Genomic DNA, 23,891 nt, shown 5'->3' with positions numbered 1-23,891 from the left:
CTTGGCAGCTGTGCTGCCTCTGTCCCTGATTTGGTTTCTTAGTTCTCATATTAATATTGAGAGGGATTGAACAGCTGAAGAATCAACAGGAGAAAACAGAAGAATGAGACGTCTTACTTCAAAAATAGTGTAAGCCTGCAACACCTATCAGTTAAATCTATAGATTTTAAGATAGTGCCAGGTGGCTGCACAATTTGCTTAAAATAATGTATCCAGTAGCTTTTGAGAAAACATCAAGGCTTGTGCTGTGCTCTGGGTTCATTCTGTGCATGAGTGGTATCATTACATAGTGCAATATTTCACAGAGTAAGATCCATAGTATTGATGACTCACAAGGTAATTTTAGGTGTTACATGGATAATCATTTTTTTATCCTAGACTTGCGTGCTTATTTATTTTAGTACATATTCTTGTAAAATGTGGTCTAAGGTTGTATTTATTTTAATGAATATTTAACAAGTATAGTTATTGCATTAAGCTATATAAAAGTATAGTTACTGCATATTGCTTAAGATAATGTTAAGGTAAAATTTGAGTCTATTTAAAGAAAAACGTGAAATGAATAATAGTACAGACAGTAGGCAGATATGATAAAAGTTACTAAAGTGACATGAGAATGACTACAATCAGAAAACACACGTCCAATGAGAAAAGCCTGGGCTTTACTAACTGTTCACATTTCAGCTCCATTATGGCCTCTTAAAGATTTTGTATTTCTCATCTATAAAATGGAAATGATAATATTTAACCTTTAAGATAAGTTTGAGAATTAGCGTTAGAAGAACATGACACACCTATCAAAAAGATGAAAACAAAGTATAGAGATCTAGCAGTAAGACGTAAAGACAGAAAACTATTTAAATTCGTGAACCTACATCAGCGTAATTAGGCAGTAGTTTAGCTGACCCTGTTTAGAGTACTTCATTATTTGACACTAACTTTAAATACAGAAGCAGAATGACAAGACGACAGTCAGGGAGAGGCCTAGCTAGACTCTACAGAAAAGTAGATTCAATTATAAGGAAAGTGTCACATGGGAGTTTCAGTTAAAGGTGCACAGAGGAAGGACTGACAGCCCCTGGTCCTTCAGAGTAAAGGGAGTGAGTGCCGTGGACCCCCTGGTTAAGTGGAAATACTAAGGGGGGCATGGAAATGCCATTCCGTGTCTCAAGGGTCTCATTAGTCAATTGCATGGATGTTTGGAGACCTAATAAAATGAAAGTGACATTATAGACTGAATTTTTTTGTCCCCTTCCTCTATTTTGCTGAAATCTAAAAGAGAACACTCAGGCCTTGTCACTAAACTTGCAAGCCTCCCAAGCTTTTCTTCTCATTGTTTTTTTTGACCCATCTTAATCAATAGGCAGATATGCTTTTCCTCACAAGGGATTCCAGGATTAGGTGTGTGGCTGTATCCAAGCTCACTATATTAGTCTGTAAGGCTGCCATTACAAAGTACCACAGACCAGGTGGCTCAGACAACAGCAATTTATATTCTCACTCTGGAAGATAGACTTTTGAGGTCAAGGTGTCAGCAAGCTTGGTTTCTCCTGAGGCTTCTCTCCTTGGCTTGTAGATGGCCACCTTCTTCCTGTGTTCACTCAGTGTCTGTCTGTGTCCAAATGTCCTCTTCTTATAGGGACATAAGACATATCAGATTAGGGCCCTCCCTCATCACTTCATTTTAATTTAATTACCTAAGACCCTATCTCCATATACAGTCACATTCTCTGGTACCCTGGGTTAGGACTTCAACATGTGAATTTCAAGGGCTACAACTCAGCTCATACACAGATTCATCAACCATTCCTGGAAGGAGAGAATTCACATTGTGACCCACTGATTAGACAGCAAGCTTCATCTTCATCTCAATGAAGAGTGTCTAATTATTCATATCTTTTCAGTGTGTCCTAAGGATTAGTTTGAAATTATCATTCTTCTCTGATGTTTTGAAATTAATAAAATTAGAATTCCTTTGAACATATTATGAAACTATTACAAGAGGCAACACACTGTGATTGGTGTATTAATTGCCATTTACATCTAATTTATGAATCTTTGTAAATACTAGAATACAATATATTCTTCCTCATTTTTTTTCTAGTCCCATTTCCACCCAAATATGTTATTTAAATACTCTTTTAAGATTGATTTGGATTGTGGCTCTGTCACTAGCTACTTTAGTGGCCTTGGACAAGTTTGCCCATCTAAGTCTCAGTCCATTCCTGTTTAAAATGGAGATGGTGATTGCTCAATAGGAAGGCTAAGGGATGATAGGAGATAATGTCTCTAAAGTGCTATGCACAGTGCCTGGAATGCAGCAGGCACAGGATAGTTAGAGCTCTAAGGCTTATTTGTATTCAGGGTATATGGAAAAAAAGGTGGATCTTATATGATGGATTAGGAAGCAATGAAAAGGAAGGGATGTTCCCCTTCAACTTATGTTCTCTGTCAAGAGCAAAAACTATTCTGGATTACTCCCAAATCATTCAAATCAACATTCATTTATCAACTCAGAAGGACACACTCATATTGAATGATAGCATCCCCAGCACATGTAATATTGTCTTTAAAGAATTGACATAAAAATCTGAACTCTTATGACGTCTATCTACATCATCACTTCCTTCAAGAGAGCAAGCAGTAAGGCTGGGGATTCTATAATATGCATCAGAGCAAATAGCATGAAGTAGTAAGTGATATTGCCAGGATATGCATGCATTTGATTTTGATCCAGCTAAAGTTGCCCCTTGGGAAAAAATATTTCCCTTAGGTAGACGAAAAGATATGCATTGAATATTTTCTGGCCATTTACAATCTGGCTATTAAGAGATATGTGAAAAGTAGAAAACTGGACACCTTTTCTTTCCCTTCTTGAGTCTATTGTTCATCCTGGATTCTCTACTTTTCTAGGCATTAAATTTGAGACCCTGTAATTTTCTCCATTTTATTCTCTATTTCTAATGGTGTCTAATTATCTTTAGACTGCTTCTTCTATACAGCTATGTCTACTGTACTAACTTTAAGTTCCCACTAACTCTTGCCAAGATTATTATTTTATAACTGGTCTCCTTGACTTTATTCTCTCTCCTTTCTAATCCATCCACTTGCTTGTTTAAGGTTTTTAAAATGTAACTCTGTTCAATCCACCACTTGAAATAGTGAATATTTAGTTAGCAGACTGTCTCCCAGATGGATTAAGCACAACCTAAAATCTGGCTTCAACATAAGTAAACAGAGCCTTAACTCCTCGTGTTTCAAATGAACTGAATTCTCCTAATCTATTCTGAACCCTCTCCTTAAACTACAAATGTAGCTTAAATTTATTGAGTGTTGCCAGTCATTGTACAGAGTGCTTTATTTGCATCATCTTTTAAAATCTTATAATAACTCTATAAGAAATTGCTTATAGAATGAAAATGGGGGCTGAAGAGGTTAAGGGGCTTTCCCAAAGTTACAGAACTAGAAGTGGTGGAGCTGGGTTTACCTGACTCCACAGCCATCCTCTGCCCCAATCCCTGGTTATTCAAATCTATCAGTCAGGCCTTTAAGGTATACCTGAAGTATCTTTAGTAAAATTGTAAGCTCCTTTATTATTGGGACCATGGAAATGCCACCTACATATATTTTTTATTATTCCATTTTTTTTTTTTTTTTTTAGGCAAAGCAACCCTTGGTTGATCTCACAGATTACAAAGATCTTGTCAGTTTACAATCCCTTATTTTTTTATTTTTTCCGCCTACAGCACCTGGTCTTCCTAAGTGGTCTCCCATCCAAGTACTAACCAGGCCCGACCCTGCTTAGCTTCTGAGATCAGACAGGATTGGGCTTGTTCAGAGTAGCATGGCCGTAGACTTATTATTCCAAATTGTAGCATAGTGTTAGCCTCACAGTAAGTACTCAATAAACGTTTGATGAATGAATGAATGGATGGATGATTTCAGTTAAAGCATAAAATAAAAGTAGAAATCAAAGTGGTACCTAGTGCTACTATATGGACTTACATAAACAAAAGCTGAGCTAAATTAAATTTCATTTTATTTCAAAATTACCGTAGTCTAGCTCAAGGGCAGAATAAACAGATTCTGCAAATTCTATGAGTTCATACCTATGAAAGAACATTGCTGATGTGTGGCCTCCTACCAGAGTAAATGCTATTTTATAACAGGTGTTCTGAATAACCACAGATGCAAAACCCTGAATGTGGAAAACTTCTCAAGCCAGTCTACAAAATCAGGCTGCCACCCTCCTGGGGACTATCATGTTTGCTTAGCATCCACACAACTTACTGGGCTGTCTTGGGCAAGCCACTTCATCTCTTTCTATCAAATTTCTTATTTCTAATACAAAGAGACTGGTGGAGATCATTTATTTAGGTGCCATTATTTAGGTGCCAGGTACCAGCTAAAGGCTTACATATGTAAACTGTGTATAGCACAGCTAGTGTGAGGCAGGGCTAGGACTTAAGTCTGCTAACTGAATTTAAAGCCTTAACACTATCATTTTAAAACCACTTCCAGCGCAAAATTCAATGATTCTCCAATACAGTCTCTTTGATTCTAAAGCTCTTGAGTTGGCTGGAGGCTCTTATACTTCAGTGTCTAAAGTCCTTTCACCTCGTTTTGTGATGTTTGGCCAACAATAAGCATTAATGATTTTTGTACTTCTAGCTTTGGGGGGACCTGCTAGAGGGATCTCAGCCATTATGTAGCCTGGCCTGGCCTGGCTTACATCTACTGAGGCCATGCTAGTCGGGGAGCATGGGGAGGCAGAGCAGACACCAGAAAGAAGTTTCTGTTGCCAAGTCTATATCACTGAGAGGCAATTTGATACTTAAACAGAAATTTTACATTATTTTCAAATTGTCAGAATACTTCTCTAACCTCTAACAGAGCTGAAAAATAATATCCACTTGTCAAAATTGGCCAGTGGAATTGTAGGAGGCATCTGTACCTCTTTTGTAATCTTGTGTTTCATATACAGTGAGCAAGTTGACATTCATCCTCTGCTACTGTGACCTTGGGAGAAGACTTTAAATTCTCAGGACTACACACTCTGTGTATATATTTAACAATAAATCTTTTCATTTGGGGGACATTTCCTTTAAAATCTCTGTGAGACTGAAGTGATGTAAGAAACACTTAAATAATGTGATGGGAAATGAGATGGACAGCACTATGTACACGAGGATAATGAAGCAGGATGAGTTAGCCTGAAAGAACCAGCATTTCCTAGACATCTGCAGAGGTCAGTGTGGCTCAGGCTTGGACCAACTCTTCTTCTGCAGAAAGTAAAAATAGATGATTCCTAGGTCCCTTACAGGTTGTTAACTGCAAGATTCTGAACGTCTACTGCTAGACTTGGAGACAACTTTTTTCCCTCTCTGCTCATTTTTTTTCTCATAGCATGGTTCTATAAAAAAGGATATTAGTTTATTGATTTTGAAACTTTATATACATCATCGGTACCAAAAAAAATTACTAAGATCCACTTTTTATAGATGTAAATGTTGTTTTGTTATTTAATTCTTTTGTAATAGTATAATTTTTTGTCATGAAAATAGAGCTTCGAATGTTCATTTCAGTCAAAAAGAAATAATCATCTCATGTCGATGTATGAGAAGTTCATTTTATGTGGTGAAAGTAAGTTATGCCTTGTTTGTGCACTGAAGAATGCAAATAATGGTACCTTGGCTGTTTGCAGCAAACTCCTAAATACCTGGAGTTGTAGGGTATTTTAGGTGGTTTTTGGTTCAGCTAGTAAATAGAGGTGGAAGCAAGCTCTTGGTATGACTTTCATGGTTAAAAATTTTAATAAAGTATTTGTGATGAACATTAGTTATTTTCTAGTTTCAGTAGTTAAAGGTCATAAAGCATAAAGTACTAATCCCTGCTCCCACTTGCATACTCTACACCCCTTGCAGACATAACTAATTGAACATGGCACTCTGTCCTACTGACTTGATTCAAGACCTCAGAATCCTTTCTCAACCCAGCAATTCAAGAAGTTACTGTGAGCTAATGAGAATTAGTACCCCAAACCCAATTGCTATTCCAAGATTCATCCCTGTGGGCATCTAAGAAATAGATAGGGGTTCTAAGTACATTGGATTAATGAGCTCATATCTCTTTCCTGTAGCTTTGTTTTAACTGTATATTTAACAGTTACTTTGGAGACACTAGGGAATGAATCTTTGATCTGTCATTTGCTAGCTGTGTGACCTGGGCCAAGTTTCTTATTCTTCCAATGTGAAATAAAGATAATAATATGTACAAGGAGCATGTTAACATGGCTCATACATGAAGCCAAATTGTACCCTAAATTTTTACTCTCCCCCATGGCACAGAAGCAACTATCAGTGATGACATTGTGCTGTCTTTATACTTTCTACTTCACCCTACCTAGCTTTCTTTCTCTTCTGACTTGGCTATTAAATTGTGAGGAATACATTTGACTGAGGCATGTAGTATATAAACAGGTTAGATATGTCAGACTTGAACACTAATGGGGATGAAATTAAATAATTAATTGTTCCTCCTATACCCTAGATAATGATGAGACTGAAATGAACCTCAAAACTGTGTTCTACAGTAATCCATGGTGAGAGAAAAAAGAAAGAGACAAATAATGTATTGTACTCAATACTCGGCACATTTGGAATACAGAATAAGACTAAATAATCCTCCATTTTCCTTTCACTCTTCTTTTATACAGTATAGTCTGGGTAGTGAGGCAGCGTGCTATGGAGGGAGGCACACTGGACTTGGGTTGAGAATACTGTGCTTATGTGTCAGCTTTGGATACATGGCTTATTGCTATGAGTCTCAGCTTCCTAATTTTCAAAATAGAGGAGAATGATAATATCAACTTCACAGCAATGTTGAAATGAGATAGTAAATGTGATTTAGTGCTTTTTGTAGTACATTTAGTAAATTGCAAAGCACTTAAACACATTTTAGAGTCTTAAAAGAGATTGGATAAAGATGATGTGGTACATGTATATAATGGAATACTACTCAGCCATAAAAAGATGAAATATTGTCATTTGTGATAACATGGATGGTTCTTGAAAGCATTATGCTAAGTGAAATAAATCAGGCAGAAAGGGACAAGAACCATATGATTTCACTCATCTTTAGGGTATAAAACAAAAAGCAGCAAATGAACAAACAAAACAAACTCATAAGTATGGACCGCAGAAAGATGGCTACCAGAGGAAAATGGGGTTGGGGGGAGAATGAAGAGGGTGAAGGGATCAAAAATATGGTGACAGAAAGAGACTAGAGTTTAGGTGGTGAATGTATACAGATGTCATATTACATAGTTGTACACCTGAAAATTATATAATGTTATTAACCAATGATGCTCGAAGGCATGCTGAATGAATGCAAAACAATTTAGTAGAGGCCAAGACCACCAACCTAGTAGATTCTTTATCGTACGCTTTGTTTATAGAAAATCTTACTATAGAAAGCCAATCATTAAAACAGATTGAAAAAAAAAAAAAAACTTCCCAGGTTGAAAAGGAGGTCACCCTCCCTTTCCAAAAAAAAATAAGAGGTCACCCAAAGGCCAACCCAGTCATATACCCTCTTATCCCTGAAACTTCCCAGAAACCAGTAGAGACCGTTTTCAAAAACACTGACCAGTTCTAAATCTTTTGTAGATCAGAAGAATAAGCCTATGAGTGGGGAGGACTTATCTCTTATGAACTGAAGTCAATGTGTTCATTGCTTTCGATCGACATGCTAGGCCTCTTCCAATCCCATATTATGAGGTGCCCTCGCTGCATTATAAATTTATCTGGAGCCCTCTTTTGTGAAGTGATGTCCAAAGACCTTACCAGGGAGACCAACTGAGACCTCTACTGGTGTCTGAGGTCTAGAAGAGCCTCACAAGAAATAATGGATAAATCTCATTCGTATACATAAATATTAGTTAAGAGCTTCCTATGTCCCATATACCATGTCCTACACCAGCAAACAATGATGAAAAAGTGGCAATCCCCATGTAACAATCTCCTACATGCATTGTTTCCTACTATGGGCATAGCACTGAGAGGAGCAATTTGTAGGATAAAACTAATAAGGCTTTCGATTACCTTCTATGTTCCAAGTCCGGTTGTTATTTCGCTTTACATTATTCAAGCCTCATAATAACCTGGAAGGAGGTGATTTTTTTGTTTTTGTTTTTTGGTTTTTTTGTTTGTTTGTTTGTTTTATACTGTGGTAAGAACAGTTAACATAAGCTCCAACTTCTCAAGAAATTTTTACGTGTCTAATACATTATTGTTGATGATAGGTACAATGTTGTATAATGGATCTGAAGGGTGGTTATTATTAACCCCTGGGTCAATGATGAAGGAACTGAGTCTCGGAGAGTGAAGTAACTTTCCCAGACTCACACAGTGGAGAAAAGGGGATTTTAATCGAGGCTGTTGGGATTCTAGAAGCTATGCTCTTTTATATTATACCACAGTGCCCCCTCTGCCCTCAAAGAGTGGCAGTCCAACCAGACCAATACAATATACCCCTAATGACCAGACAAAGTAGAACTGGCTGAATGTCAGTCGCTTCAAGGATCTTCTCATTTGGCCATTTCTTCTCTTCCTCCCCCCAAACCCAGGCATCACATTTGCCTCCTTACTGGCCTGGGTTCCCTAAGGCTACCCTTTTCTCCTTCCTCTCATGAATCAAGCAAGAGTTGGTTAATTTTGTTTCTGCACAATTATAAAATGGTATTTTAAGAACTAAAACTCACATGTCAAATATGTATAATGTCAGAGCATTGATATACAGAGTTTTCCCATTTCCTGAAAGGTGACTACTTAACTCTATGTCTATGACTCTGAGCATTTTGGCTGACGTGGCTATCATTGGTGCAAGACAAGAGCTATGCTTCTGGAGGAGGATTGAGTCACAAAGACAGGTGAGACCAGCCTTGGAGTGAGGAAGTCAGGGTGCGCCTCACAGTAAAAAAGATAAGTGAGTTGGCATCATTTATAATGCCTGTGAAACATGAGGAAGAATGGTGCCAAAAATGTTAGTACAGCAAAAAAACGTTAGCAGAGCAAAGATGTGGCAGAGAAAGTGAGGATGCTCAGCCTGCTCTGGAGGAAGACTCACTTGTCATATTTCCCTGGAAGTGAAAGATTGTGGTGGAGCTATTTTATGAGACAGAATTTAAGAATGTAAATTTGAAGGGAATGAGTAATCCCTATTTGCTTTCATCTCACAATGGCTAACATGGACCAGAATGAAGCCATGGCTCAAACTCCTGATGAAAAATCACATGTCCCCATTATGTTAGCAATGAGTGATTTCCAGTCGCTTTAGTTATTTAATACCCATGGAAATCTATCTTGACATTCCTCTCACATCAGCATCAAAGCGAGATTTTTCCTCTCTGAGGCAGTCTCAAAAATTGGACATTTTTTCAGGCACCTGCATTTTCTACGCATGGATGTGATGGGCTGCAGTTGCTCATCTCCTTGCCAGTGCAAGGCTCAGATTCTAACGCATACATAAAACATAGTAGGTTCAAATCACAGAATCAAATGAGATGAGCAAGACATGGCTCTCCCCACTTGGCTAGAGCAATAATTAAAGCACCTAGGGAGGAAACAGTACCAAATGGAAATTCTTCTGATTTATATGGTAGTTGATAACTGCAGGATTATTGCTGAAAGTACACACTGCCCAACAGGCCGGCTTGGGGAAGGCTGGGTACTTCATGGGCAGCCTATGAGTAAAGCTTTCCCAAAGACATAAGAATTTGAGGCCAGTCAGCCTTCCCCTAAGTGAAGAATGACCTTCATGGCAGTTTAGTTCTTTGGCATAAAGTGAGGTAGGTAATTTAATAATTAAATGCTCTAAAAAGTTAAAAAGTACTTTTAGTCCTCCTTTCATTTAACAAATATATTGAGCACCTCTTCTGGGCAGAATACCCAGTCTAGGCTGTATGTGGGATAGGATGATGAAAATACTACCTCTTACCTTTTAAAAAACAGTGTCAATAATATACTAGATTAAATATCCATACTAGAATTAAATAATGATATGGCCAGAGTAGAAAAGACAGAATCATTCATTTATTCAACAAATTCTTATTAAGGACCTACTGTGTGCCAGACACGCTACAAAGTTCTTGAGAATCTTTGATGAATGAGAATCAAATTATCTGCCCTTGTTCTAGAGGGATGCAACCAGTAGTAGGCTTGTTCTAAAGGGATGCAACCAGTAGTAGGCTTGCATTTCAAAGGCAGTGATTTTCTTTAGAGACCGCATTTATATAAACTGGTAGTTGTATCATTCTGACTGTGAGGGCATATTTAGCCTTTGCTAGCTTTCACTGATCATGAAGGAATGAGTTCTTGCATATAGTGCACCAGAAGCCCAGGTCATGGCTTCTCCAGATATTCTTCAAGTGAATAATCAAATGAGCAGTATGTTTATCTTATCTAGATGATAGCCAAAGTTGCAGGAAATTTCAATCCCTGCACAAAATAAATCTATGAACTGAATTCTTTTTAAAACTATGTGTGCTATTTCTCACTTCTTAATGATGTATCCTGATTCTGGGGCATTCGAATAAAATATTTCATAAGGATTTCAGGAAGAAAATTGTTAAAGTTTTTTTACCTGATGATCAATTCAGGCTAGAACATTTGAATGTTTTGAAGAAGAACCAACAAAAACTGAAATAATAGAAAAAATCAGAGGTCCATGAATGATTAGAGTATCATATTTATACATTATATAAATATAGATATATAAATATAGATGTGTAAGTGTACTTTTTATAATAATTATAGTATATAATAATTCCTACTAATCTCTGATGATCTTTATTCTAAATAACCAGGATGATATCTACATATGAACTTCTTTCTTGAGTTGATTGGGATCCCCTCCATTTATTGGAGAAAACATTTTATTGATTTGATTTTATATGCACAGAGACACACATGCACACACAGTTTTCCTTCTCCAAAATAATAATCCTGAGGAATTCATCTTCATAAAACACTACAATTGCAGCTGTATTTAACCTTTAAGACATTATGAGGGGGCAGTTCTTAGGGATTATAAAGGTAAGATTATTTTGGCATTTGAATAAACTCGTGGCATTTGGTGCTTATTACTTTAAAGCATTATTTTGAACATGTCTTACGTAAATGTCATGGCATTTAGAAAAAATATATATACCATAAGTATGAAATACCAAAAACCAGATAGAATATTAACTTCCTCCCATTCAGATAAATTTCTTATTCTGTACCCCCAGGGTAACTATCCAATATATGTGTTGTTTTAGCAACACTTTCAAGTCATGGTAAATTCATTTTAAATTATATGGGCCTGAAAGTTATGTGTGTAGTTACTTTTCTTTTTCCCATCTTCCTTGGATTGCTTAGAATATCCCTCCAGAAAAGAAAGTGTCTCACGAATGAGAATAGGGATGCGGGTAATTGGTAGTAGAAGACAGAGCTGGAAACAGGCAACAAATTACTGAAAGTCTGAAGTCCTTTTGAAATAGGAGACTGTGAAGCAGATAAAAATATTTGGATGCTTGAAATAGAAGTTCCTCTTTCCTTTCCATTTTATGGGCCAGCTAAATTTACTTTTTTAAAAAAATTTTATTTCTAAAGTACTAAATATTAAATTTGCCTTTAGTTCCTTATTTAAAAGCTCACAAAATATCAAGTAGCTAAGAGACAGTCATGCAGTTTTTCCTATTAAATGTTCCTCAGAAATGCTCTACCCATATGATACTTTATGAAAAAGAAGTGTTGGGGTCATATAAGTGTAAGAAATATCACAGGCTACTGACCCTCCTGGAAAGTCACATATTAGTAAATAGAAAGATCTAGGAAGTGGCATAATAAAGAATCCTGTTCATTTTTGTTGTTCAAGTTTTCTCCAATTATTTGGCCATAGAATGCCCAATTTTATGGGCTATCAGTAGTTTGTTTTCCTCAGAACTAATGATACATAGAACACTAATATATAGCATACTGTAGCTCTGTTAGAAGCACTCTCGTCAAGTATTCTTCCCTGAGAGTCCCTTATCCTGCACTTAGAACTCTTCACAGTTGAAAACAAGCCCTCATCACTTTCTCAAATCTTTGCTCCAGGAAAACTCTAGTCTTTATTTCTTTCAGTCATAAAATTTCTTATCTGCCTGCTTTGAGTTCTGTCTGCCCATTCTGTCTCCTCCTCATTGGCTACTGCTCTTATGAGATCCATCTATTCTCTTATAAGCAAACTACAAGACAATTTAATCAGTACACAAATATTAAGCATCTAATATAAAAAATTGTGTACTAGGTACTCAGGTACTCAGGTGAGAAAGAAAAAAAAAAAACTTAAAGTCCAGCTCTATATCTATCTTTAAGGAGTTTACAATCCTAGGAGAGAAAGCATTGTACTCATTGTAATAATAACTTGCAAATGTGTCACCTGCCATCAGAAAAGTATAAAGGAGTTAAAACAGGGGAAAATAGTATTCAGATGAGGGGTACTTTAAAAGGAGACATGGGATGGTATTCCAGGTTGGATGAAAGCTTTAATTATAAAATAAAGTTAAGAAATACTAAAAATAGTAATCAAGGCCATAGACTCTAAAGGAGAGTCTCCCAGCTTGGCTGGAGTTTTACAGGGATTAGTATGAGCTAAGCTTGGGACGGAAGTTAGGAGTCGTATAGTAGATGATCACATGGGTCAAGTTAATGAATGAGGATTTTATGTGGAAGGCAATTGCAGGTATCAGAGAATCACTGAATGTACTTATAATGGTACAATCAAAACACTGAGAACACTAATGTAAGTAGCAATTACTAGAAAAAACTCAAGTGAAAGATGACTAGAAGCTAGGTCTACAGGGAAGTTGGTGGAAATTCAAAGACTATGAACAGACTCAACAAGACTTGGCAAGTAATCAGTCATGGAATGAATAGAAAATAAGGATGAGCCATAGTCTTTGAGCTTTCTTGTCAGAGAGTGTAGAAAGAAAAATACAAAAACTGAGGAGCAGCTGCTTTGGGGGTTGCAATGACTGGATGTTTGGGTTTTGATATATTCCTTTCAAGAGGCTATGGAACATAGAGATGGCATTTTTATGTAAGCAATTGGAAACAAACTTGGAGACTCATAGAGAGGCATGAATAAAATACAAAATTCTAAAAGTCCTGTGACTAAAACGAATAACAGAGATTATAGAGATTTATCAGCTCTTCATGGGAGAAAGTACAATGTGAAAATGAGGCGACTTAACTGGGGAAAACTCCAGAAGGGGGAAAAAAGAGCCAGTGAAAGATAAGGAAATGGTATGAATCTAACTATGGGTGGTGAACACACAATGCAACATATATATGACATACTGTTGAATTGTACACTTGAAAGTTATTGGATTTTGTTGCTCAATGTCGCCCCAATAGTTTATAATAATAATAAAAAAGGGGAAAAAAAGAAATGGTGTGAGTTAAAAAGATAATCACTGTAGTATAAAATCACAGAAAACTGAGGAGGAAAAAATCTGAAGCAGTGCTGTGAAGTGATACAGAGGTAAAGAAGGATCAGGTTTGAAGAAAGACTACTAGATTTGTTTCATCGAAAGCCATTATTGAATTTTGAGAGAGTGGTTCTACAAGGGCAGTAGTTCTGCCTACACTGTGTGCCAGGATCCCTGGGAGGGCTCATTAAAACCTAAATCGTGGGTTAGTTCTCCTCTCTAATCACTTCCCGCCAAAGATTCTGATTTTGTAGATCTGCAGTGAGACCAGACAATTTCTACTTCTAACAGATTCCCAGCTGATGCTAAGGCTAATGTTGCTAGTCCAGGAACCTTACTTTGAGAACCACTGGGTCAAAGTCTTAGAATATTGTAATACATGCAGGAGAACAAGGGAATAAAGGATAATGCAGATGTCTATGCAGCAAATGGAGGCAAGTTAAAAATATGAGCTTATAGAAAGAAGATGAGAACAGGCTGTAGTTCTAGGGACTAATTTTTCCTCCCATAGCGCCTGGCATTGTAGCTTTGTATGTATTAGGTATTCAGGGACTATCTATACATTGAAGATAACCAATAGCCATTTCTTTCTTTTTGCTCCGATAGCTAAGACTTTGTAAATGTAGCCTTAAATGTGGACACCTCTTCTAAACTCCTCCATCACTTTTCCCCAGACTGCCCTGAAATTTCATCTTATAACCAAAATATACCAGTTGTGTGACAATTGCCCTCTAACTACCGAAGTTGGGATATAGCAAATTCGAGGTTTTCTGCAATGTTTAGCTATTCAAAGGATTAGGAGAATATGTCAAACATCACTTTAGCTTTGAAAATGCAGCAATGTGTGCATTTTTACATTTATGTGCTTAAAAGCTGAAGATTTGTTTTGAAAAGATATCAAAAGTTCTATTTTCTCATAAAACTGCAAGAACTTGACAGAAAGCGTGTGCTTTCTACCAAATGCAGTCATGCTCATATGTAATCCCAGGAAATATGAATTAATGCAACTCTTGCAGCTTAGAAAAGTTATTTCGAAGTCTATGCAGTGTTTTTCTTCATGACACTACGATTTTATTACCTATAATTTAGCACACCATGGTGCTTCATATGAACTGTATATAGCCCTTTCACTGTTCCCAACTACCAGGTATAGAATGTTTATTTAAATTAAATTTTTTCTCTCTCATTCAAAACCTTTTAAAGACTTTGCTCTTTGCAAAATTGACTCTTACCTCAGCAAGAAGAGAATGAAGAGTAACACAAATGTAATCAAAGGCTGTCAGAAGGCCGAAGGCTTCTATTCATGGTTTGAAGTCAGCTTCAGGACATCAGAAGTTCACTTCATTTACATGTAAATATTAGCTTGATGTAGGAAATAGGAAGAATGAAAATTCAAGAACTACTAAGGAATACTGTAAGAAGAAAAGAGACCGTATAAAAGACTTGATGCGTCCTGCCAGTAATCATGGGATATATATTGAATACCTGCTACATACTTAACTTGTGAAGGAGATAGAAATATAAAGCACATCCCATTCTTCAAGTAAATACTATTTATTTGGGTAATAAGACAAAATCACATAAAATATCAACGAACAATTTTTAAAGTGGCTGTTGAACGGCATGGTATACATTAAGTGGGGAACACTGCATAATACATATACGTTGATGAATAGCAACATTAATTAGCACAGCAGAGGCTAAGTTAGTTAATTAATTTCATGTTAATTTCATTAATGCAGTATTTCCCAAACGCATTTGACCAATGTACTTTTTTTTTCCCCCCTAATAACAACTTCAGTATTCTAAGGTACATACTGTAGGAAATGAACATGGAAAAGACAAAGCCAAACAACTAACAAATTGTATTAATGTTGGTCCTCAGTTTCCTGAGCTCTAAAATGGGAATAATAATGGCTATACCATAGAAGATGTAGGGATTAAATGAGAGAGAGAGAGAGAGAGAGAGAGAGAGAGAGAGAGAGAGAGAGAGTGTGTGTGTGTGTGTGTGTGTGTGTGTGTAATTGCAGATAATTCTTTATCTTTAAATACTTCAGTGTATTTCCCCCAAACAAGGAGATTCTCTTTCGTAACAGCGGTCCAATAATCTAATTCAGGAAATTTACACAGATACAGTGTTATCTAATCTACATACCTGATTTAGATTTTCTCATATTTTTTCTTCTACCTGGGAAAATGCTTCAGTCTTCCCTTGTCTTTCATGATTTGACACTTCTGAGGAGTACGGGACAGTTATTTTGGTGACTTGCTCAGTATTTGAATTTGTCTGCTATCTCCTCATGCTAACATTCAGTTTATGCGTTTTTTGCCACAGAAATGTCCTTGTGTCCTTCCCAGTGCATTGTGTCTGTTTCTCATTGCCAGTGATGTTAATTTTCATCACTAGGTTAAGGTGGTATCTGCTCTCCCTGCCCTTTGCTCTGCAGTTATGCAAATATAATGTTACTAATCAAAGTTTATACTACTTGTTTTAGCAACATTGATGATTCTTTCTGAATCAGTTAGAACCATGATGGTAGCTAAATGGTGACTTTTTAAATCCCAAGTCAAAGCAATTTTTAAAAGCTGTACATTAGGAAAGATACTACTCTCTCTGAATGACTCTAGTTTACAAAATGCCACCCTGAAATAAAAAAGTGTTTTATATACAATATGAGAAAACATTGTAAAACCCAGCTGTGATTCTTAATGTCACGGAGAGAGCACCGCTGAGAAGGTCTGGGAAGCAGAGCAGGTTGATGAACAACTATGCATTTCAAAGCTTCTGTTACAGAGAAAGCTTTGTCCACTAATATGTTTTTTTAAAATATATTAAGAAATATTATATACTTTGGAATAAACTGTTTGTATGAAGAATTCTAGCTCTGGCCACCAGGACTTGTTTCTGCTTAAAGACATAAAGAATTTTGTCTTTTGCTTTTATCAAAGCAATAAATTTGTTTGTATATGACTGAAAGCAGATTAGAGGCTTTTAAGGCCTTGTTTGTAATAGCCGCAGGCTTTCTCTTCCCTGCATACTCTAGCTACCTTTTCCCCTCACTTGAAAATTATGACCAAAGATTATTTCTCATAACATCTATGAGATATATTGGACAAAGAAAGTTTAGCCACTGTTTTTATTGTCCTTATAATCAAGTTATCAAGTATTAACATTTCAAACATTGTATTTTGAAATATTACCTTTGTATTCCATGAATAAAAAAGTATAACATCTACTTATCACTTATTATACCTCAGGTAAAAAATATAATAATATAATATTCTGTATATTCTCAATTAATCCCCAATCACCCTGTGAGGTATTATCTTTATAGAAAACAAACTGAAATAGAAACAAGTGTTCTTCATTTCATTTCCAGTGTTTATGAGTCCTACTAATTAATGATGAGAGTTAGAACCTGTTTTTGTTCATCTGTGTTAATGAGAATAATACTGAGACTGAGTTGACCAAGCTTATGGTCTATGAGGCTCATTAATGTTTTCTGCTTTTGTGGCCACGTGTGGCATTTCCCGACCCAAATATGTTCATTTGAACTAGTATATTCTTTCATTCCTGGCAGAATCTAGAGAGTACAGATTTTCTTTAAATCCATTGATATTATTAAAGAGCACTTACTGATATTATGATTTAAAACTTTTACTTTTAAAATATTCTATACCTTTTTACCCACTTCCTGAATATTTGTTGAGTACTTAACGTGCCTGGCACTGTGCTGAGCTCTTTACAGGTATACCCTCCAATTCCATGCCTTCTGGATGGTAGTTCTGAATTTCAATTCTGCACAGGAGGAACCTGATGCTTTGAGATAGAAAGATTTTCTCAAGACCAAAGCAGTAGAAAGTTCAGTTAGGATTAAATTCCATGATTTGTCGGATTTCAGAGTCCATAATCCATATGCCACATTGACCTCACTGGTTTTCACAAGGGTGCGAGGATGTGGGGGTAAGAAAAGGACAAACATGCACGGCTATAGTACAGCATCTCAAAACAAATACTAGACACGTTGCCCTCTGTTTACTTCAAAATGTTTATTCCTGCTTTATTAATGCAAAGTTTAAAGATTATACAGGAATGAAAATATTTTAGAGGGAATTTTGGGCTGGAGATTGGGGCCATGACATTGAGATCAAATAATGATACTCTTTTGCCATTGCTGGTATGTCAGTTCTGCCCATGGCCTTCTCTTGTAGTTTTCTGCTATGGGACATTTACACAGACTACTTCCTCTGCCTGAAATGTTATATTCCTCCATTCTGTGGTGGGCTATATCTCACTCATCTTTCAAGTCTGAAAGCTTTTTCTGACCTGGCCATGTGCCCTACTAGACTGTAAATTCCTCAAGGCTAGGAACCCATCTGAATCTCTAGTAATACTGTGCCTGGCACATACTAGATAATCACTTGATAATTGTTAAATAGATGGGCGGATGGGTGGATGAAAGAGAAAGGAAAATAAAAGAGAAAAGAGAAGACAAAAAGAGCAGGGGAGAGAGAAGGAAGGAACAAGTAATATTATTAGAAAGAGACAGGAAGGGAGGGAAGGAGAGAGAGGGGAAGAAAGAAAGAAATATTCTCAACCAGGTTATACAATAAATATATTGTAATGCAAAAACTTACTGAACCTAAGGCCAGTAGAAATGAGTTCAGCTGCCCCTTTATTCACTTGCTCTATAGCATTGAATAGATGATTTCCCCTCTCTGAACTTCTAATTTCCTATTAGTAAAATTAGAATTTGAACTTGAACACAAGAGGCGTCTCAAATCTCTTCAAACTTTGTTATTCTCCAGAACTACAATTGTTAGTGGATAAGTGTTCTCAAATGCCTAATATGCACTTCTCTAATTCTCTCTCGACTCCTCAAAGAATAAAACAACCCAAGGCCTTGAAAATGCAAATCTGTTTGAAAACACTTTATTCTTTGCCACTCCCTCTGTCATTATCTCACTAAGCTAAGACTGTTGAAAATTAAGTAAGGTCATTAAAATCAATTCTTAGACCTCTGTTCCATTTTAATCAGTAAGCACTATATTTCAACTGAAAAAGACAAAACATGTAAGACCCTGAGCAGCAAGAATGATCGGCTGCCCCATTTATTTGAACACATAAATGTCATTTTCTAAAAGGAGTAATGTTGTTATCTAAGTTTTTCTTGATTAGGATTCTCCTCTGGCATCCACACTTGATGGAACTATGAATGAGCAGGAGGGATGAACAGCAAAATGGCTTTTATTATACAACTAGTGGGCTCTTGTACATCTCTGATTAGTGATGTGATACATCTCTGATTAGTGAGAGGCTTCTGTGCATGCCTGCCTTATCATACCAATGTTCTGCAAGCTGATAGCTGAGAACTGAAGTGAACCACACAGTCCACTATACTGGGGAGACTTGAGTAAGCAAGAAATTCAGTCTTGTAACTCCATTATGGAAGAGTTGTGTTGAGCAGATGGGAAAGGGCCTCTTTTCTGAACATAAAGACACGCATAGACACGTGTGTATAAGCTTGTCCCATTTGAAGCTATACATTACACACACACACACACACACACACACACACAAATAGTCACGAACACATGAAAACCCATTGTGTTTTAGGAAACTCTTGGATTCCACCCAGTAAAGTTATATCCAGTTAAAACACTGGATTTGTGTTATACATTCAAACTTTTAAATGTGGTATTTCCTTGAATACCAAGACCTACTTTGCAGTTTAAGGAGTAGCTAATAATTGATTAAAATAGGCTAGTCTTGCATACTTATGTATTCAAATGTCTAAACTCTTCTCACTATAAGTTGGAAATGATTGTAATAAGAATTGATCAAGGCTGGGTGATCAAGATAGAATTAATTCTTAATATTTCTAAGAGGAAAAAAATGCTGATTTTATATAGTGTACGTTTACATATAGGATTCTTCTCTCATTGCTACTGTAATTGGTCACGAGCTGTTGGAGTGTAGCAACTATGTCTCATATTTCTTGGTTTCTCAGTCATAGCTTCCTGTCATCACAGATGCTTAGTAAATTCTTTTAATCATGTTGTAGGGGTTTGTCCTGAATTTTGCATAATTTAAAAGTGACCAATTTGTGTTTATCTTTGAAATGTGTTTTACTCGTTTTTGAGTATCTATTGCTTTTCAACTTCCATTGATCCGACTAGTGACATCCCCACGATACAAAGGAGTTGTCTAGCTCCCCACGTTGCTATTTTCACCAGTTGCTTCATAATGTGTGCAGCTACTTTTCTTCAGACTAATGCAGATTCAGCCTTCTTTCAAAACTTCTAATCTGGGCAAGGGGCCAAAAGCTTCTGTTTCAAAGCTCTCAGGCGAAGTAAACTGAGGGAGTTCCTGCATGCTTCACCTATTCCTTCAAAAATATTGTGCCAACAAATGTGTAATGAAGCTTTTTCACTGTTAACTTTTCAGTTAATGACCAGCAAGTGGAAATAAATAATTAAATGAACCGGGATCTGTGGGAAAACCAGAAGGAAGTGCAGAAAATATATCCCCAAATAAGTGAAATTTGATTGCATTGAGTTTATGTGGTCTTGCTAAAATCACGTCAAGATGCCTGAGACATAAGCGCTTTCTCAAGAAAATTGAAGAGGTATAACTTAAGAAGGTGTGCCCTGGAGGTCCACGCTTCAGGCCTCCTAATTAAGTAAAGTGGTCACTGAAATCGCTTTCTGTCGTCTGGATAAGAAGCAGCTACAGTTACACTTCAGGTTGCTGGTCTGATTAGGGAATAAGGTATTGTATTTAGTTGACTCCTCCATCAAGTAAGGATTAGTAAATTAATGTTCCATAGTTGTGAACATGTAATGTGGTAAAGAGAGAAACCTCTTATCCGCTTAAAAGTCGGAGACTTTACAGATCCAATCTACAACCTTCCCTTTCTGGATCACAGAATGAGGGTTGGTGATAATTTTTGTTTTATCTCTTACTAAAAGTGGAAAAAATATCCCAAAATTCTTTTTAAAAGCCCATATGTGCATCATCAAGTTTAGTTTTAACATGATATACCAGAAATTCAGTTAGAATAAGTTTACTTATAAGACATCCTCTACTTATTTCTATTTAATAAGTACTACAATATAATTTATGATCTGACCCCAAAGAGAAGGCTAGTTCTTCAAGCATTTTTTTTCTTTAAAAGATAAAATTATAACAGGCTTCAATAAAGTCTGATGAAAGAGTAAATTTTTATATAATGTTTTTATGCAATATATAAATCGGCACATTTGTCTCCTGGTGCCTGTTCTTGAGATATTGTCTTTTTAATATATTTAGGTTCTTTGTTGTTGTTGTTGTTGTTAGATTTTCTGGGAAGATCCTGGAGTTTGCATCCATTGATATTTTTGGTAGTTTCACTTTTCTGTTACTGATCAATCTACAATCTAAGAATTGCTGGTTACTTGATGGGTGTGGTTAGCTGACCGGTGGTTAAGCAAATTTTTACTAATCAAGAAAAACAAATGAGTTTAAATGGAAAAGATTTTGGAGAAAGTGTAATTAACTACAACAAAAGAGTTGCCCTACTAAAGGAAAGAATTGGGCAGGAATTACTAACAGTTTGAGATTAGTTCACTGTTACTAACTTTTTTACTGTAAAAAAATGAATGAGCACAAGGTAACAGTGTTAAGAGATTTTGTAGCTGCAAAACCACATGTCTGACCTTTTTTTTTTTTTTCAACGCCTGGGTGAATGAGAGCAAGAGTTAAAATTATTTTAATTACATTTCTGGAAATCAAATTTCCAGAATGTGTGCATTCACATATACACACACAAACTGAATGATGTGCTGATATGTTTGAAAATGCAATAGCTCTCTGAAAAAAATAATAATACAAATACTCTTGTAGTATGTTGATGTTCATGGTGTAAAAACTTCCAGCAGGGACAGTTTCAAAACTATGAAGGTGATGTTACTGAGCGCAGAGTTTGGAAGAGGTATCCACAATCAGCTCTTAGACTGAGGCAAACCAGTTCAAACCCCTGTATACCCCACCCCCATATACATTTAATCTCTAATATCTCAGGTATTGAATCCTGTGAATCAATCATAGAGGTGAGTCAAAACACAGTATAAAATTATCCCAACTGGTAGAATGAAATATTTATCTTTCTTTTCCCCATGTTTTAGTCAGCTAAATAGAAAAATGAGGCTTGCTTCTTCTTGGGGAATAAGTTCAATTTAGTAAAATACATTCAGTTGGTAAATGATATCTTTAAGCATGAAGTCTTCACCAAACCTTCTATCATTTTGCCAATGACCCAGACTTACCCAGTTGACTGCTGCCTGGATCCATATTATTCCAAGCAGAATTGGGGCCTGGCCACCATGAGAACCAGAAAGAGCAGCTACAAAGTACTTGCTTTGAAGATATTAAAGTCAACTGTGTCACAGGGACCTTGCTCTTAGCACAACCTGTTTCTTAGGTCTCAGTCTGGCTCTTTGGCTTCTCAACAGTTTAGGAGCCCTTCTCTTTATTTCCTGTGTTCCCTCTTGCTTCAGAGACTGCAAGCCCCAACCTGCTTGAGGTGGAGCAATGATTCGTAAATAGAATCTCAGATGGATGTCAAACGAGTCAGATGGAAATAAGACCTGGCGGTTTAACTCTGCTTATAATAAATAATTGACACAAAGTAAAGCAGGAAGTTTTAATCAAGGTAAATGAGACTTTGATGAATAGGTAGCGAAAAGGAGTCCAGGAAGTAATAGAATATAACTCAAAAAGAAAGATTACATTTAATTTAAATATATAAAATGTTTCTGAGAAGGAAGAAGGTTACTTCCTTACAGATTCTGGAAAATCACTTAATAAATATATACTGGGAAACTTTGATGGTATAAATAGACATATACTATACAATGTAACATACCAGAGGGCATGATTCTGGCACTCTAGAAATTGCCTACTTCTAATCAACAAATCTTTTCCAAAATCTACACAATTAAGTCCTTATTGAAGTCAATTAAAAACTTAGTTGTACCTTCCTCCCTGATGGAACTTTATAATATAAAATCAATGACTGAGCAATCCAGCATGACTTGCCTTGTAAAGAAATTAAATACTTAATTACTTCAAATCTACTGGCAAAATGCTAAAACTAATAGTAGGGATCATCATGGTAAAACTGCCATAAAACAGATTTAGAAAAGCATACTCTCAATGATGCGATAGAAAAAAACAAATGCCTACATTTTCAGGCTTGAGGTTAATTGGACACAGTAGATTGCATTTTCAACCAATTGGTCCAGATCGTTTCATTATACATTCTTTTATATCATCCCTAATTAATAAAATGTTATTACATTCATGTAGACTTAGAATGACTATCTTCTAATCCTAACCCTCACTTTTGCAATCTTTCCTCTTTTTTTCACTTTTACAATACTAAGACTGAATTTCTGTACTATATTGAAATTAATGGTGGATTTATAACCCTATATTTATTTTTAAAAATCCTGATATTAGTTAATGTATCAAGAATGAGTCCCAATATTTTCTGTTTAGGTCAATAAGTAGGAAGTGTCAAATTTCAGTGGTTTTCAAATTATGCTTCATTAAATGTATTCTATGACAGAATCAGTGGCCAAACACAACTAGGCTAGGATTGGCCCAGTGTCTCCAGCTTTGACCTGCGAGTTGAGATTTTTACATATGAAAAGAGAGAGCGTAAATCTCTATGATCTCAGAAATTGGAAATCAAAAGGCCCTAGTGATATAGAATTTGGCATGCTATTTTTTAATATTACTAAAAATATCAACAACCACAAAAATAATAAGTGTACTTTTTCAGTATCTACTTTGTGCCAGGGATTTGACTTTCTTAAGTACCACCGTGTGCTAAGTACTATACTAGATATTTCCTATATATTGCATCCATTCTTAATAGCAACTTATTTTTATAAATGAAGAAATTGAAGCTTAGGAAAGTTTAGAGAAAAATATGAGATAGAACCAGTATTCAAACTCAAATCAAGCTGACCATAATTCTGTTCTGATACTTTTATGGCCATCTGATTCTTAGCTCTGAAAGGGCAGAGACCATGTTGGTCATGCTCATCTTTCTCTTTCTAGCATGTAATAATTTGCTTGGCAGTCTATGTATGTCTGAGTTAAGAGAATAAATGAGCATCTCCCCTAAGTTTTTGTTAGCTGTTTTGTTTTTTTCATATGTAAAGTGAGAATCAGAATGTTAATTTTTTTGCTAAACTTTCAGATGTTTAATGAGACCATGTGACTTAATGTAGTTGCAGCATTTTAATTCCTCAGCAAGCAGTAGTGGGGGAGTAGTAAGAGTCCCAGATGTAATCTATGCAAAACTACAGAAATGCTTAAATTAATCTA

At 36.1% G+C, this 23,891-nt stretch overlaps 1 protein-coding gene and 1 pseudogene across 1 annotated transcript in view; one reads left to right on the top strand and one right to left on the bottom strand.

Annotated features, from left to right (window-relative positions):
- TRPM3 (transient receptor potential cation channel subfamily M member 3) overlaps positions 1-23,891 on the top strand; it is a 497,328-nt gene that overhangs the window by 60,004 nt on the left and 413,433 nt on the right. The window lies entirely within an intron of this gene.
- Positions 3,738-3,856, bottom strand: LOC112485038 (annotated as a pseudogene).

This window comes from Pteropus alecto, unplaced genomic scaffold, assembly GCF_000325575.1.
Source record: "Pteropus alecto unplaced genomic scaffold, ASM32557v1 scaffold95, whole genome shotgun sequence".
Taxonomy (NCBI): domain Eukaryota; kingdom Metazoa; phylum Chordata; class Mammalia; order Chiroptera; family Pteropodidae; genus Pteropus; species Pteropus alecto.
This window is presented reverse-complemented; position numbering and strand designations above follow the sequence as displayed.